Below are 12,650 nucleotides of genomic sequence, written 5' to 3'. Positions count from 1 at the left end.
GTGCTGGTTTTTAGGAATTAATCATATGATGATATTAAATGTTTACATTTTACAACTAATTACGTAATTAACATTTTGCACTGTAAAAATAAATTTCACTTTCTTTTAGACCCTAATGCGACCACAGATCATAAACATTAAAACTCCATAAGCCTGTCAAAAAGCCATATACAGTTATGGTAAAAAATACAGTAAGTTTTTACATTTCTAAACATATTAAATATAATTCGGTCCTTAACAGGTCTTAAATGAGGTAAATGCAACCCCAAATGAACTACAACACGTAGCATATTACACTGTGTCATTATTTATTTAACAAAAATTGAAACAAAATTAAGATGCAGTCGCTTCTTTTTTCCTGTGAAACCCTTACTGCCTCCATGGAGGGTAATTAAATGCACTTCACTAACTGATCATAAACAAGTGCAAGCACCTCTTTTAACAGCAGTTTTGGCAGTTTTTTTCGCCAGGTGTGTTTTCACACATTAGAAAGGAGAAAAGATATCGGTAATGATTTTAGTAACAGTTACTGCTCATAAATCTGGGAAGGGTTATAAGGCTGTTTCTAATCATCTGTCCTTCACTCTGCAGTGAGAAAGATTACTCACAAGTGGAAAACACTATCTTCTCAGATACAGATGTCCCAGCAAATTCATCCCAAGATCACACAATGCAATGCTGAGAGAAACTGCAAAAAAACCCAAACCCCAAGAGCTATATCTCAGACTCTATAGTCCTCAGTCAGCATGCTAAATGTTAAAGTTCATGACAGCACAATTAAAAAAAGACTGAACAAGTGTGGTTTGTTTTGAAGGCTTGCCAGGAGAAAGCCTCTTCTCTCTAAAAATAACATGGCAGCGCAGTTTGGCTTTTCAAAATTGCATCTGAACAAACCACAACAATGGCCTTTGGACAGAAAAAGTGGAGTTGTTTGGCCGTAATGCACAGTACCATGTTTGGTGAAAACCAAATACAGCACAACAGCACTAACACCTCATACCAACTGTCAGCATGGTGGTGGAGGGTGATGATTTAAGCTTGTTTTGTAGTCACCCGGGCACCTTGCAGTCACTGAGTCAAGCAGGAACTCCTCTGCATACCAAAGTATACCAAAAACTCAAATCTGAGGTCATCTGCCTGACAGTGAAAACTTAGCCAAAATTAATTCATGCAACAGAAAAATGATTGCAAGCACATCAGCAAATCTATTACAGACTAGTTGAAAAAGAAAAGAATCAAGATGTTGCCAGATTGAAATGCTGTACATAAGCAAATGCTGGCAAACTTCAGTGAACTGCAGCAAAAAATGGACCAAAATTTCCCCGCAGTGAAGTGAGAGACAGAGAAAGTCATATAGAAAACATATTTCCAGTTATTCCTGCTGAAAGTGTTACTACGCGAATTTGAATCATGGAGTGTGTTTAGTTTTTTTTACACACTGATTCTACAGTTTTGCTTACTTTTTGTTGAAAAAGCAATGGCACTGTGCAATATGTATAAAAATGGCCTAGTTTCTTTTAACCTGCCTGTATAGTGGTGTCTTTTTTTCATGTGTCTAATCTCCTTTTTTGGATCACACAAACAAAAGACTTTTACAGGGATGTCATTGCAATGACTATTTTCAGAGTAACACCTGTACTTCCCCTTGTGTCAACTTTGAAAAGGGCGTATTCAGGTTTAAAAAATGATTATGAAATAACTGTAGAAACACCTTCGGATAAACGTCCCAGTTTGTCTGATGACTGTCTTCCAAATAAAGTAGGTTAAGAGGCTGAAGCTGTAAAAACCGTACTATTATGTAAGCTATGTTGCATCAAATACAATTACATTGTTAGTTTTGTGTGTTTTAACTGCCAGGGCTTTTTTCTGTACTCTCAAACTATGTACAGTGGCTACACATTTTTAATGCAAGCAGTAAGACTTGTTTTTAAAACAATATTTGTACCATGTGGCAATTGTGAAATAAAATCATAGCAAAATCATTGAAAAACGACTCCTGAAAGTCAGCATCCAACCACAGTGTATCTGTACCTGAACCACTTACTGCGCACAGTAAGCCTGACCACAGTCAGCTGTGCGGCGCTTCGGCTGTCTGGATCCCATGCAAAGAAGGCCCACCTGTTCAATCAAAGAAACAGGTACCCAGCTCACAGACATATACACACCTTTAAGAAAAAGACAGTCTTCACACATACAGACTACGATAAGAAACAGGTGTGAACTACCCACCTCCACATCCAAACCACACAGACACACACCCAGTGCACCTTTACAGCTCACACTCACCCACACACCACCACCGCCAGAGGCGATATAGTGAATCTCTAGCCCGTCTGCCTGTAGTTCTCACGACTCTCTGACCTTACACCGGTAAAGCTGTCGCTTTCCTCTGTGGAGAAAAACAGCCTTTTCATCTGAAAATCAAAGACCAGAAAGAGCAAATCTATGATTTCTACAAGCACCAAAAACCCACTCCTTTAACAAAAAGAGACCACAGGCCATCACCTGTATGCACACGTGTACATGCTTTTTATTTCATTTTCTTGAACCTTGAACTTAAACGAACAGATGGATATACACACCTCCAAGTCCAGACAGCACACTCTTCTGTTTCTACCCCTTCTCACACCAGGTGGGCATCTGCAGATTTTAATATCAGCAGAGCTCCTCCAATATGCAACATTCGCCAAATTTCCACAGCAGGGCCAAATGGGCCTCATACGAATGATTGCACAACCACTGAAGCAAATATGATAAAAATGATATTTTAATATCGCTTGAATTCTTGACAAATACAAGAGCTTTATGTGGTGCGTGTCATCCTGCAAAACTGTTTTGAAAAAAAAAGTAATGTAAGTCTACAATATACAAATATTTGATATTTATGAGCACTCAACAGCTTTCTGCCCAAAATCTTTTTTTTCCCGTGATAAATCAGATATCTCTATGAAAGCTTGATTTTCACTGTAGAAACAAATATAAAACAATGCTTGTTTTTCATCTCTATACAGTGTGTGGCTGTTTTACTATGATCCTAGTGCTGGCTGTACCTAAACGGGCCAAGACCACGTATGGTGCATACTTTGAATTTTTCAGGTTGAGTGGTTTCCTTCTGACTCCATGTTTTTTTTGTTTGTTTTTTAATGTTACCAATAGTGGTTTGGCTGCATTCACTATTTAATACAAGGAAGGGAAAAGACAGCTAATGCAGAGGTGCTTAACGATATTTCTTTTTCTTATAGGCTGTATTTAAAAAAAGAAAAGTGGTATTGTGCCAAAAGTACCTACATACTTTTACAAATCTACTTCCTAATTTACTTTGTGAAAGAGTCCCTGGTTCCCCTTTTCTATCAGTGGGTTTTATTTTTTTTCTTGTGAAAAAAGCGGTTGTGGTAAAACACAGTACATATAATGTACTGTTTGTGGACTGGTTACACACTGGAACATTAACTTTAAGAGAACTCCTAATTACATGAAAAATATTTGTTGTCCTGGCTTCTAATTAACTCACTGCTATGGGCCCACATGTTTTTGTTCTGTTATGTGAGAGAGTATTTGTTGTCGGAGATGTCAACAAATCTTTCTTGATGTGGCTTAAACGCATATGAAATTCTACGTTCGAGGAATTTCAAAAACATGAAATATAAAAAAAACATAGAAATTGAATCCTGAACAAGTCCAGTTGGCTCCATAGAGGAAAGCGCTACTACCCCAAGTAGCGTGCTGACTGATATGGCAGGGACATGGCCTCCCAACACTGATCCAATATTACCCAAACAGCAGGGCCCCATGAACCTGGCAGAAGGAGGTTAGCAAAGTTAAACCCTCTTACGACATGCCTCACTGCTCAGGGCCAACCACCAGCTCCTCCAACTGTCCACTGACGGCCACAAAACAAGGCCCCTGTCAGAGAATGTTAAAGGGTCATTGATCTGTAGAAAAGCAATTATTGTAGTGTTTGAACTTTTTTTATTTGTGAAATGGAGCCATTTAACACACGGATATTAATGGAGTGTAATGGCAACAAAGAATTTAATACTTTGACAGCAACAACAATCAGGAACGGTTCCAAATTCATTTAAGGGAGAATATAAATAATAACAATATAAACGTGAATACAATCACAAACCTATAACTAACTGTTATAGGAATTTTGATGTGCATATTTAAAAATCTGTACTGTACATATATAGCGTGTTTTCCTAAAGTCTGCTCTTCTCTGCGGTGCAGAGCCACAGCAAGGAGTAGGAGGCGTGTTCTCATTTCCTCCGTCTGCTCGCCTGCTCCCATCTCCACTCCTTCGACTTCCAAGACATCGCTCAGCCGGCAGATGGGGTGTGGAGATGAGATTTTAGAGAGTGTTTAAGCCCAAGCCGCGGGGAGCCTCTTCAGGGTCGATAGAGAGCACATAATCCAACGGCTCGGGTGAGGGGATTACAAACCTACAGGCAGACTTCTGCTGTTGAGTCCTGCTGTGGGGCACCTTCCACAGGTCACCCCTGTGACATTTGGCTCCAGCAATTATTGTCAATGTCAACTAAACATCATTATATTAGGATGACTCCCTCCAGGATAGCTTCACCTTTCCTGACTTCTAGTCATTGCTGCTAATATATTGGACTCAGTATTTTTGCAGAAATAAAGACTGAGAAACAAATTGATTAATTGAGTAATTTGTAAACTGTCCATGCCTGTTATCCAGACTATATGTATGTATGTATGCCTGGATAACAGGTTAATGCATATCAGGCCTACAGGTATGGAGAATTACTAGCATATTGTTTGTAAATGAACGTTCACATAACTTACACAATCCAATACAGTGTCCAATCAAATTGAAACAAAAAAGTAAAAGAAAAGATCCACGATTCTTTTCCTGCAGCATAACAATATTTAAGTAAAACAGAAAGCCTTTTTATTTTACCTTGGCTCTAGTTGTGTTGGCACCACCCGAGCAATGTCAGGATGCATTTCCTCTCAAGCAAGTGAAGGGGTCTGCCACTGTGCCACAATCTGCACCCGCTTCTCAGGCAGGCTAAACCCTTTGACACCACAGTTTTTAATTAAAATTACATTAGGAGTAATCAGCCAGAAGAGTTGGGGATGGAGGTTAGAGGGACTGAGGGAGGGGCAGGTGAGCGGAGGAAGGGCTACAGATGGATGGTGAAGGAGCAGAGTGTCATCCTAAACCAGCGATCTCTGCCGCCAGGTCAGCAAAGGCGTCGCTGTTGCCCTGTCTGCTTCATCTCTCTTATACTTCTAATAAACACTTTAAACAAAAGAGGTGACGATGGGAGAAAAAAAGACCCGTCGGCCCTTGTTTTGCATAACAGTGCTGTAGTGAAGCACATCACATGTGGTGAATACAACATTTGATAGCTGATACTTCAGTCCTGTCCATTTGTAAAGTGAAATTGTTGAAAGTTTTTTCCCCCCCTTTTCTTTTCCATTACAGGAGACACATCTGGCTTTTTCACTGCATCTGTAAAGGGGGAAGACCGAATGTTAATATGGCTTCCAGGAGAGGGCTGAAGAGAGAAGGGTACAAAGACCCCATTCGTTCTCGCTTGAGGACCTCTCACCAAGATAATTATAAGCTTTATAAAAGTACACAGCAAAAAATAGAAGAAACTCACCAAAAGAATGGATAGACGGGAAAAAGAAAATTACTTTTCCCCTCTGCCTTCGCATGCCCCTTTTAACAAGAGACGAGACGGCAATGGATGAAGGAGGCCTTCTTCAGGAGGCATCCTGTGGCTTTTTGCGGCGAGGCAAAGAGGAACGAGGGAAAGCTCTTCTCTTGTTTCTTCCATTCATTAAGCCAGCACACCTTTGACCATTCTACAATGACCAAAGTTTTCCCTCATCTCACGGTCCATCTTGATAAAAAAGACGGAGAGGACAGACATGAGGACGAGGAGGGGAGCAGAAAAGCAGACCACACTATTTGAATAGGAGTTTGGTATAGAATCCACTAGCACTAAACAACACCAAAGAGAACATCTTGTCTTTTGATGAAGTTTTTTTTTTTTTTTTTTCCTCTATCTCCCTTTCCTTTCTCTGTTCCTTTTTCCCCCTCAAATATGATCCTCTCTGGGCTTCTGCACCCACATTGCCTACACTGCGCTGAGTGTCTGAATGCAGTTAATTATCTAAAAGGAAAAGTTTGTACCTGTTGAAAAGCTATCCTTGGCTGCTCGGCTTGTTAATGCCAACAAAAAGCAGCCATAACGGATGGTCAGAGGACACCACATGCTGCGGAGAGCCTTTCAGACATGTCCCTAATAAGAATGCAGTGGTGAGAGCTCCTTTGAATGCACGCAGGGGAGAGAAAGATAGGCAAGAAGGAGAAAAGAAAAGAGAGGGGGGAGGAAAAAAACATCTTTTACCTCTCCATCTATAATTACTCCAAATGAAGAATAGGCTGAAGAAATGGCCAGGGAGACTTTCCATTATGATGGGGGAAAAAAAAACATCAAGCAGAGAAGCCAAAGCAAAAGATCGATAGTTTTTTAATGGAGAGAAGAAAGAGAAGTTTTTGTAACATCTCATAAGTAAGCATGTATGTGTGCTAGCGTGTGTGCGTGCGTGCAAGCAAGTGTGTTTGTGTGTACGCTCGAGGTAAAAAAGAAAAAGAAAAATCCCATTTGTGACTTCTAAATGCACAAAAGCACCGTCTGGACTCTTAAAAAGAGAAGCATTATGTCATCACGCTATCAGCCCCATAGTTAATATTCCTCAGTATCCTGCAGATCCAGTCTTAATCTTTGTATGCATGCACGGACTGGAAACTTACGGAAATGAATACTTGAGGGTGAGTCGTCAACATCAGAGAGAGACGTTGCCTGTCGGGGCTGACAGCTGCCTTTGATCTGCTGACCTGGGAGGAAGTATCATCTTGTGCTGTTAATGGCCTCTAAATGTTTTCACACTTTCACAGGGAGACTCGATTAGTGGTGAAAGTGGGGCCACAGTATTCGTCCCGTCATCGGGACCTCATCTTTGCACTTTATATTAATACACAAATATGCACAGTAGTGACACAATGAAGCGGACATGGTGTTGCATAAAGCAGAAGTATGTACGGAAAAAGGAGGGGTTAAAACATGGGCCAGGTTTTAGAAGTATTGGCGATTTTGGATCCGGGTCCAAATTACTGTGATTTTTAAAAGAAACCCTTTTTTTCTTCTTTTTTTTACTTTTAACTCTTTTGACTTGACTTGTTAGTCAGTGACAGTTAAAACTTGCTTAATCCTCAGAAGATCCAAATGCACTGCCTCTCTGGTAGCCTAATTTTCTCAGCTGCTTTGCCACCAGCAGAGTATGAGTGGGCTATTTTTGAGATTTTTGTTTGTCGATGATCTGCTGTAAGAGGGTGACTAGCACTGAAGGTTTGGGAGCAATTGACAGTGCTTTTATAGGATCAGAAGGTGTGTGTAAGTCTGTAATAAATTACACCAAAATTGGTGAAAAACACACTTCGCAAAGGATGATGCAAATTAGGAACCTATCTAAAAACAGTATGTTTATTCAATATAGGCTCGTTGTTTCCACGCCGTGCGTGCACGCATTAGAAGGGGACGAGAGTGGGGGTTTAGAAGCACACAGGCCTCATGCGGGGTAGGTGCTAAAATATACAGTGAGAAAAACTCAGAAATTGTGACAGCTGAACAGCAGAGAGGAAAGGGGAGGGCGGACAAAACCAATCTAGTTTTACTTTCAGTATTGATACGTAGAATATTATCATTGGGGAAACAAATATATGTACTGAGATAAAGAAAATGTGAAAAGTTCTTTGCTGATTTTTATTTCAGCCGGTGTTTTTCATCATTTTTCATCATCATCATTTTTACTTCTGAAATAATCAGAGCAAAAATATAAGGATGTGGCAAAATATGTACAGCAAGTGTTTGTCTTTTATGGTGCCGTGAAAAATTTTACTGACATCACCAACGGGAAGCTTTTTCCTCTAAAATACAGCTGAAGTAAGCACACACTCACACATACACACACACAGCACGGGGAGCAAGGAAGCAGCCTCTCAATTATCAACCTCTCCTTGACGCTCTCGACACCTCATGTTTCTCTGTTAATGACTGGATTAAAGCTCTGATTAAGATGCACTTAACCCATAAACAGCAGCTCCCATTCACAAATCATTAAAAAGCCAATTAAAGCAAGCCCAAACCTCAATTAAGACTGACGAAGGCCAGATAATATTAGAGGGGTAAGCCCCTTTCCACTGTATTGAACAGGGGCTAGGAATGTGTGTTACTTTAGGTCGTGGTAAAAATTTGGTTTAGAACATAACTCCATTATGTGATCCTTGGTTTATAATGCTCCTGTTCAGCTAAGAGGAGCAATGCTTGCTGCCCCCCCCCCCCCCCCCCCCCCCGTGGACAGAGAAGGCTGATTAAAGTGAAGAATATTGCTCTAGAAGTAAGAACATGCTGTACAAACGCCGCTTTCTGCATATATTTGAACATATTTTGTGAATTTCAGTGCTTTCAATTTTGAATTGTGTTTCAATTTCATGAATAATTTACACTGATTTGTCATTAAACTGTCTAGTGCTAGTGATTCTTTATTGTGTGCTAAAGTCCGTAACAAGTGGTTTTAATTAAAAATCTGGAGATTTCCAAGATATGGCAAATTTCCAACTTTGGATTTGTCAAGTTGAAAAAAAAAACGGATAAAGAGGGCTGAAGGTAAATGCAAAAGATCTACAAATCACCCCCAATCTAATTATTACCTTCTTAGTTTTGATCCTTTGTGGTGGTAAACAAGGAATTCTAAGTCACACATGCAGTTTTGTTCCTAGCTGTTACCAATTCCGAGGTTCATTTCTACTTCCAAACTTCTAAACAAAGCCGATTAATTAACTCTCAGGATTATACCTCTGAACCATAAAGAGCTCACAAATTACCTTGGGGGAAGTGATTACAACCATGGAAAACAATAAATCAATCAATGAATCTAATGAAGCCTGCGTGCCGTCGCTGGCATTTCGCCCTTACTCCCAGTCATCTGTGGAATAACAATGGGAAAGACGGGGATCATAGTTAAATTGTTAATCATAATGTGATACCACAGTCAGCAGATTCCCCATATGAGGAAAAAACACGCTCTGGGTCCTGTTTGTCTGTTATGAGAGGGGACTTAATGCAGAAAATATTCTTTCCACCTCGCTGGAGAGGGCCACTTTTCTAAAAAATACAGAGGTTTTTATTTATTTATTTATTTTAACTGTTATTATGTCGATAAATATGGAGATCTCGATGTGCACTCTGTGTACAGATTGAGTTTGATGAGAGAATTTGTACATAACAGCTGATCGTTAAACCCAATCTTTTCCTGCAGCGCTGCTACGCTCAGTTCGACCTATCGTTGTCTTAATGACACAGATGAGAGATCCGCTACCTTTAAGTGGTTAGTGTGCAATCTTTCGTTCAGCAGCACCCAAGCAGCAAGAACAGTTGTCGCTTTAATATGTGCGGTAAAGACTTAGTCATTCTAACCACTTTCCCTCAAAAACGAAACAAAGAGTGCACTCATCAGTAAAGGCTTCTTTGAGGCCATTTTAATTTCCCTTGTTACTTTTGCTTATGATCTTAAATGCATCAGCCTCTGAGGATTCAGCTCTCGATTGTGACCCAGGACCAAATGTGCTTATCTTTTGGGGCTGCTGACACTGGCAGATTGGTGGGCAGAAATTCTTAACAGTACAGATTGGGTGATAATAACGTTGCACTCTAAACAGGGCTTAATTGCTTTTGGCCTGCGACTTTAAGAACGTCCCATCAGATAGGTGATTTTGGAAGTCATGGGTCTTGGCTGAGGAAAGCTTCTGGGAAGATGAAGCACGCGTGGGAAGTTGTGAATGGGGCGGACTGGCAAGGGCAGAGACTCGGAGCCCTCTTATTCTCTGCTGTTGTAAATGCCAGCGATAAAAGTCAAGAAATAACAGGTGTTTAACTTTTGGTTTGGACACATTTCGCAGACTAGGATAGCTTAGCACTACATGTTCATGGAGACATAACCTTTGTTGACAGACAGCACAAAAGCATTAATAGTATCACCGTGAAGCTGTTACAACCGTTACTTCACTGACTCAAAGTGAAGGTGATAGATTACAACATGGTTCCTGAGAAACACCCGCTTTTAGAAACCAAAAGTAAAAGCACGTCCACTCACATATTAAGATGGTGTGATTTGTCAAATAATTTGTCTCCACTACTTTACCATGCCGGTGTTTTGCCCCCCAAAAAAGACTTCCCAATGGGACTAATTGGTAAATAAAGGTTAAATAAACAGGACTTCATCCACCTCCTGTATTTGTAAAGAGATATTCAGAGAGATAGCCTCCCAGTATAAAGTCATGCAAACGGGATCTCATTAGCAAATGCAAATGAGAACCCACCAAATCTTCACAGAGAGGCAGAAGTGCATCTCCGTGGGATAGCTGGAACATGACAGTTCCCCCAACTGCCCCCACGCTGAGCACCAAATGTGATGGTCCACTCCTGCTGCTGCTCTTAACAGGATGTAGGACCAAACCATAAATGTAAGCAAAGGGGAGGAAAGAGGAAACGTGTAGCTAGATGCCCAATTAAACCCTGCTATAACAATCCTTACTGGTGACTGTATTAGAGAGGACTATCCTCTAGGAAATAGCTACATCAGCCATCTATCTAGTCATCATTGTGCTCAGTATAGCTGTGTCTGCAATATCTACTGTTAAGATATATAAATATTTTTGTTACAGATGGATTTAGATATGTATGTAAAAGTTTACTTTGGATCTGGTGAAAAAAAACTTTTCATGCAGTACTAACTCCCCATCCAATATGCAAATTACATCCCATATGTGCGCGGAGAACATATTTCTGGTTTCCTGTATGATCTGGGAATGCAGCTGATCAGCTATAGAGGACAGAAAGCTGAGATTACATTCAATTAAAGTGATAATTAATTTGATTTCTATGTCTGTGAAGTGCCGAGAGGGCAGTTCCCAGAAAGTGAGAAATACAAACCCTCTCAGCCAATCAGAGCTTTTGTCTGAGACAGAATCTGTCGTGACATCACAAGCCATGGTGGGCAGGGTTCCTGGCATGGCCTCAGACCAGCAGACGTTCTGCTGCCAGCAGGGTGGCAGTGGCCTAGGGCAAGGCAGCAATGGCCAGGTCACCAGCTTTTTTCCTCCCGCATGCACGAGCGCTGCAGGGAGGGGGAACCAGCAGAATGGCAAGATGTCAGAAACAGCCCTTTAGACGTGTCAAACAGGAGGCACAGCTAGGGGAAGGTGTTCACTGAGCGTGACAGAGAGTGAGGCTATTCCACAGACGATCGGCCCAGTGACACATAACAATAAGGTAGCTGCATGGTGTAATAAAATCATTGAAGTATGTTTTTGCAATGAGATAAACTCATTTGATTAAAAATACACAAGTAATCTACTTTGAACAACATTTTTAGTCAGTATTTTAACAGTTCTTTAAAATATTCAGAATTTCACTTTATGCTCACTGGCTCGAAATTCATGATGCCACAAAACCGCATTTTTAATTATTAGATTTTTTTTAAAATGCATTATGTTGAACTGATGGTTAATCTGAATGCTGACATGCATTCCTCCTTCAGCGCATGAGTGTGAAAACACCCTCTGAGTATCAAACACTGCACATACACATCGCCCTCCATAAGGTTAAACATCCAACTATATAAAATACATAGAGGCACATTTTTCTTGCCAGAAGGAGAAGATTTTAAAGGCAGGTAATGCCTTTTTCTCTCTCTTCTTTTACTGTTCCTCACACGTCAATGTGCAAGTCCCTGCACTCCTGGGAAAAATAGAAGTATATTTAGAAACTTTTCGAGAATCTGCTTTCTCACTTGTGACTCATAGATTTTACCATCAAAACAGGTGATCACATGTGTTGCTGTGTCAGATTGATAGTATGCTAAATTGAGAAAGAGAAAGTAAATGGGAAGAAAGTTCAATTAAGTTTTCTTTTAATTTTAAATCACTACAAAGCGGCACTACAAAGAGAGTGGCCTTTTTAAAAAATACCTTAGAAAATGATCTATTTGGGGAGTAATATATACTAACAATTATAAAAAAATAAGTTCAATCAAGCCTGTTGTATGGCTGGTGAAGATGGAAACAGTTAGCCGGGTGGAAATACTTTAAGTTCAGAGGAAGTTTAGCGCCACAGAAACCCAAGACCAAAAAAACTGTGAATTCTACCTCCATATTCATCGGTTCCGTGAAACAATCAAAACAAATCAATCCGTTTATCAGCACAAACAACAGAAGCGTATTCCACTGTTTGCAGTTAAGATAGTTTTCATTTGTCCTGTTTGATGTGTGGTGAGTTCAGCCGCTTCACTAATCCTCTCACTTTGTCTTTGTCATGTTAACTTCCAACCAAGTGTTGTCTACTGAGGAGAAACGAGTGGGCATTTAAGATGTTGAAAAGGTGTGCCATTGAAAGGGTAACTCAGCATGAGTCAAGGTCTGGATTGGATTTTTTCCTTTGAACTTAAAAGTGGAAAGACAAAAAAAAAAAAGTCAAAGAGAGGAAACAATCTTACACGAGCCTCCTCTGAGTTTTATGGCCTTTTACTTTTACAAAGGAGACAGTCAAGAG

This window comes from Aulonocara sp. 'chitande type north' Nkhata Bay, linkage group LG11, assembly GCF_057382095.1.
Source record: "Aulonocara sp. 'chitande type north' Nkhata Bay isolate Kocher_YH1m ecotype deep benthic linkage group LG11, A_spYH_male_GT1.1, whole genome shotgun sequence".
Lineage (NCBI taxonomy): Eukaryota > Metazoa > Chordata > Actinopteri > Cichliformes > Cichlidae > Aulonocara > Aulonocara sp. 'chitande type north' Nkhata Bay.
Note: the sequence above shows the minus strand (reverse complement) of the source record.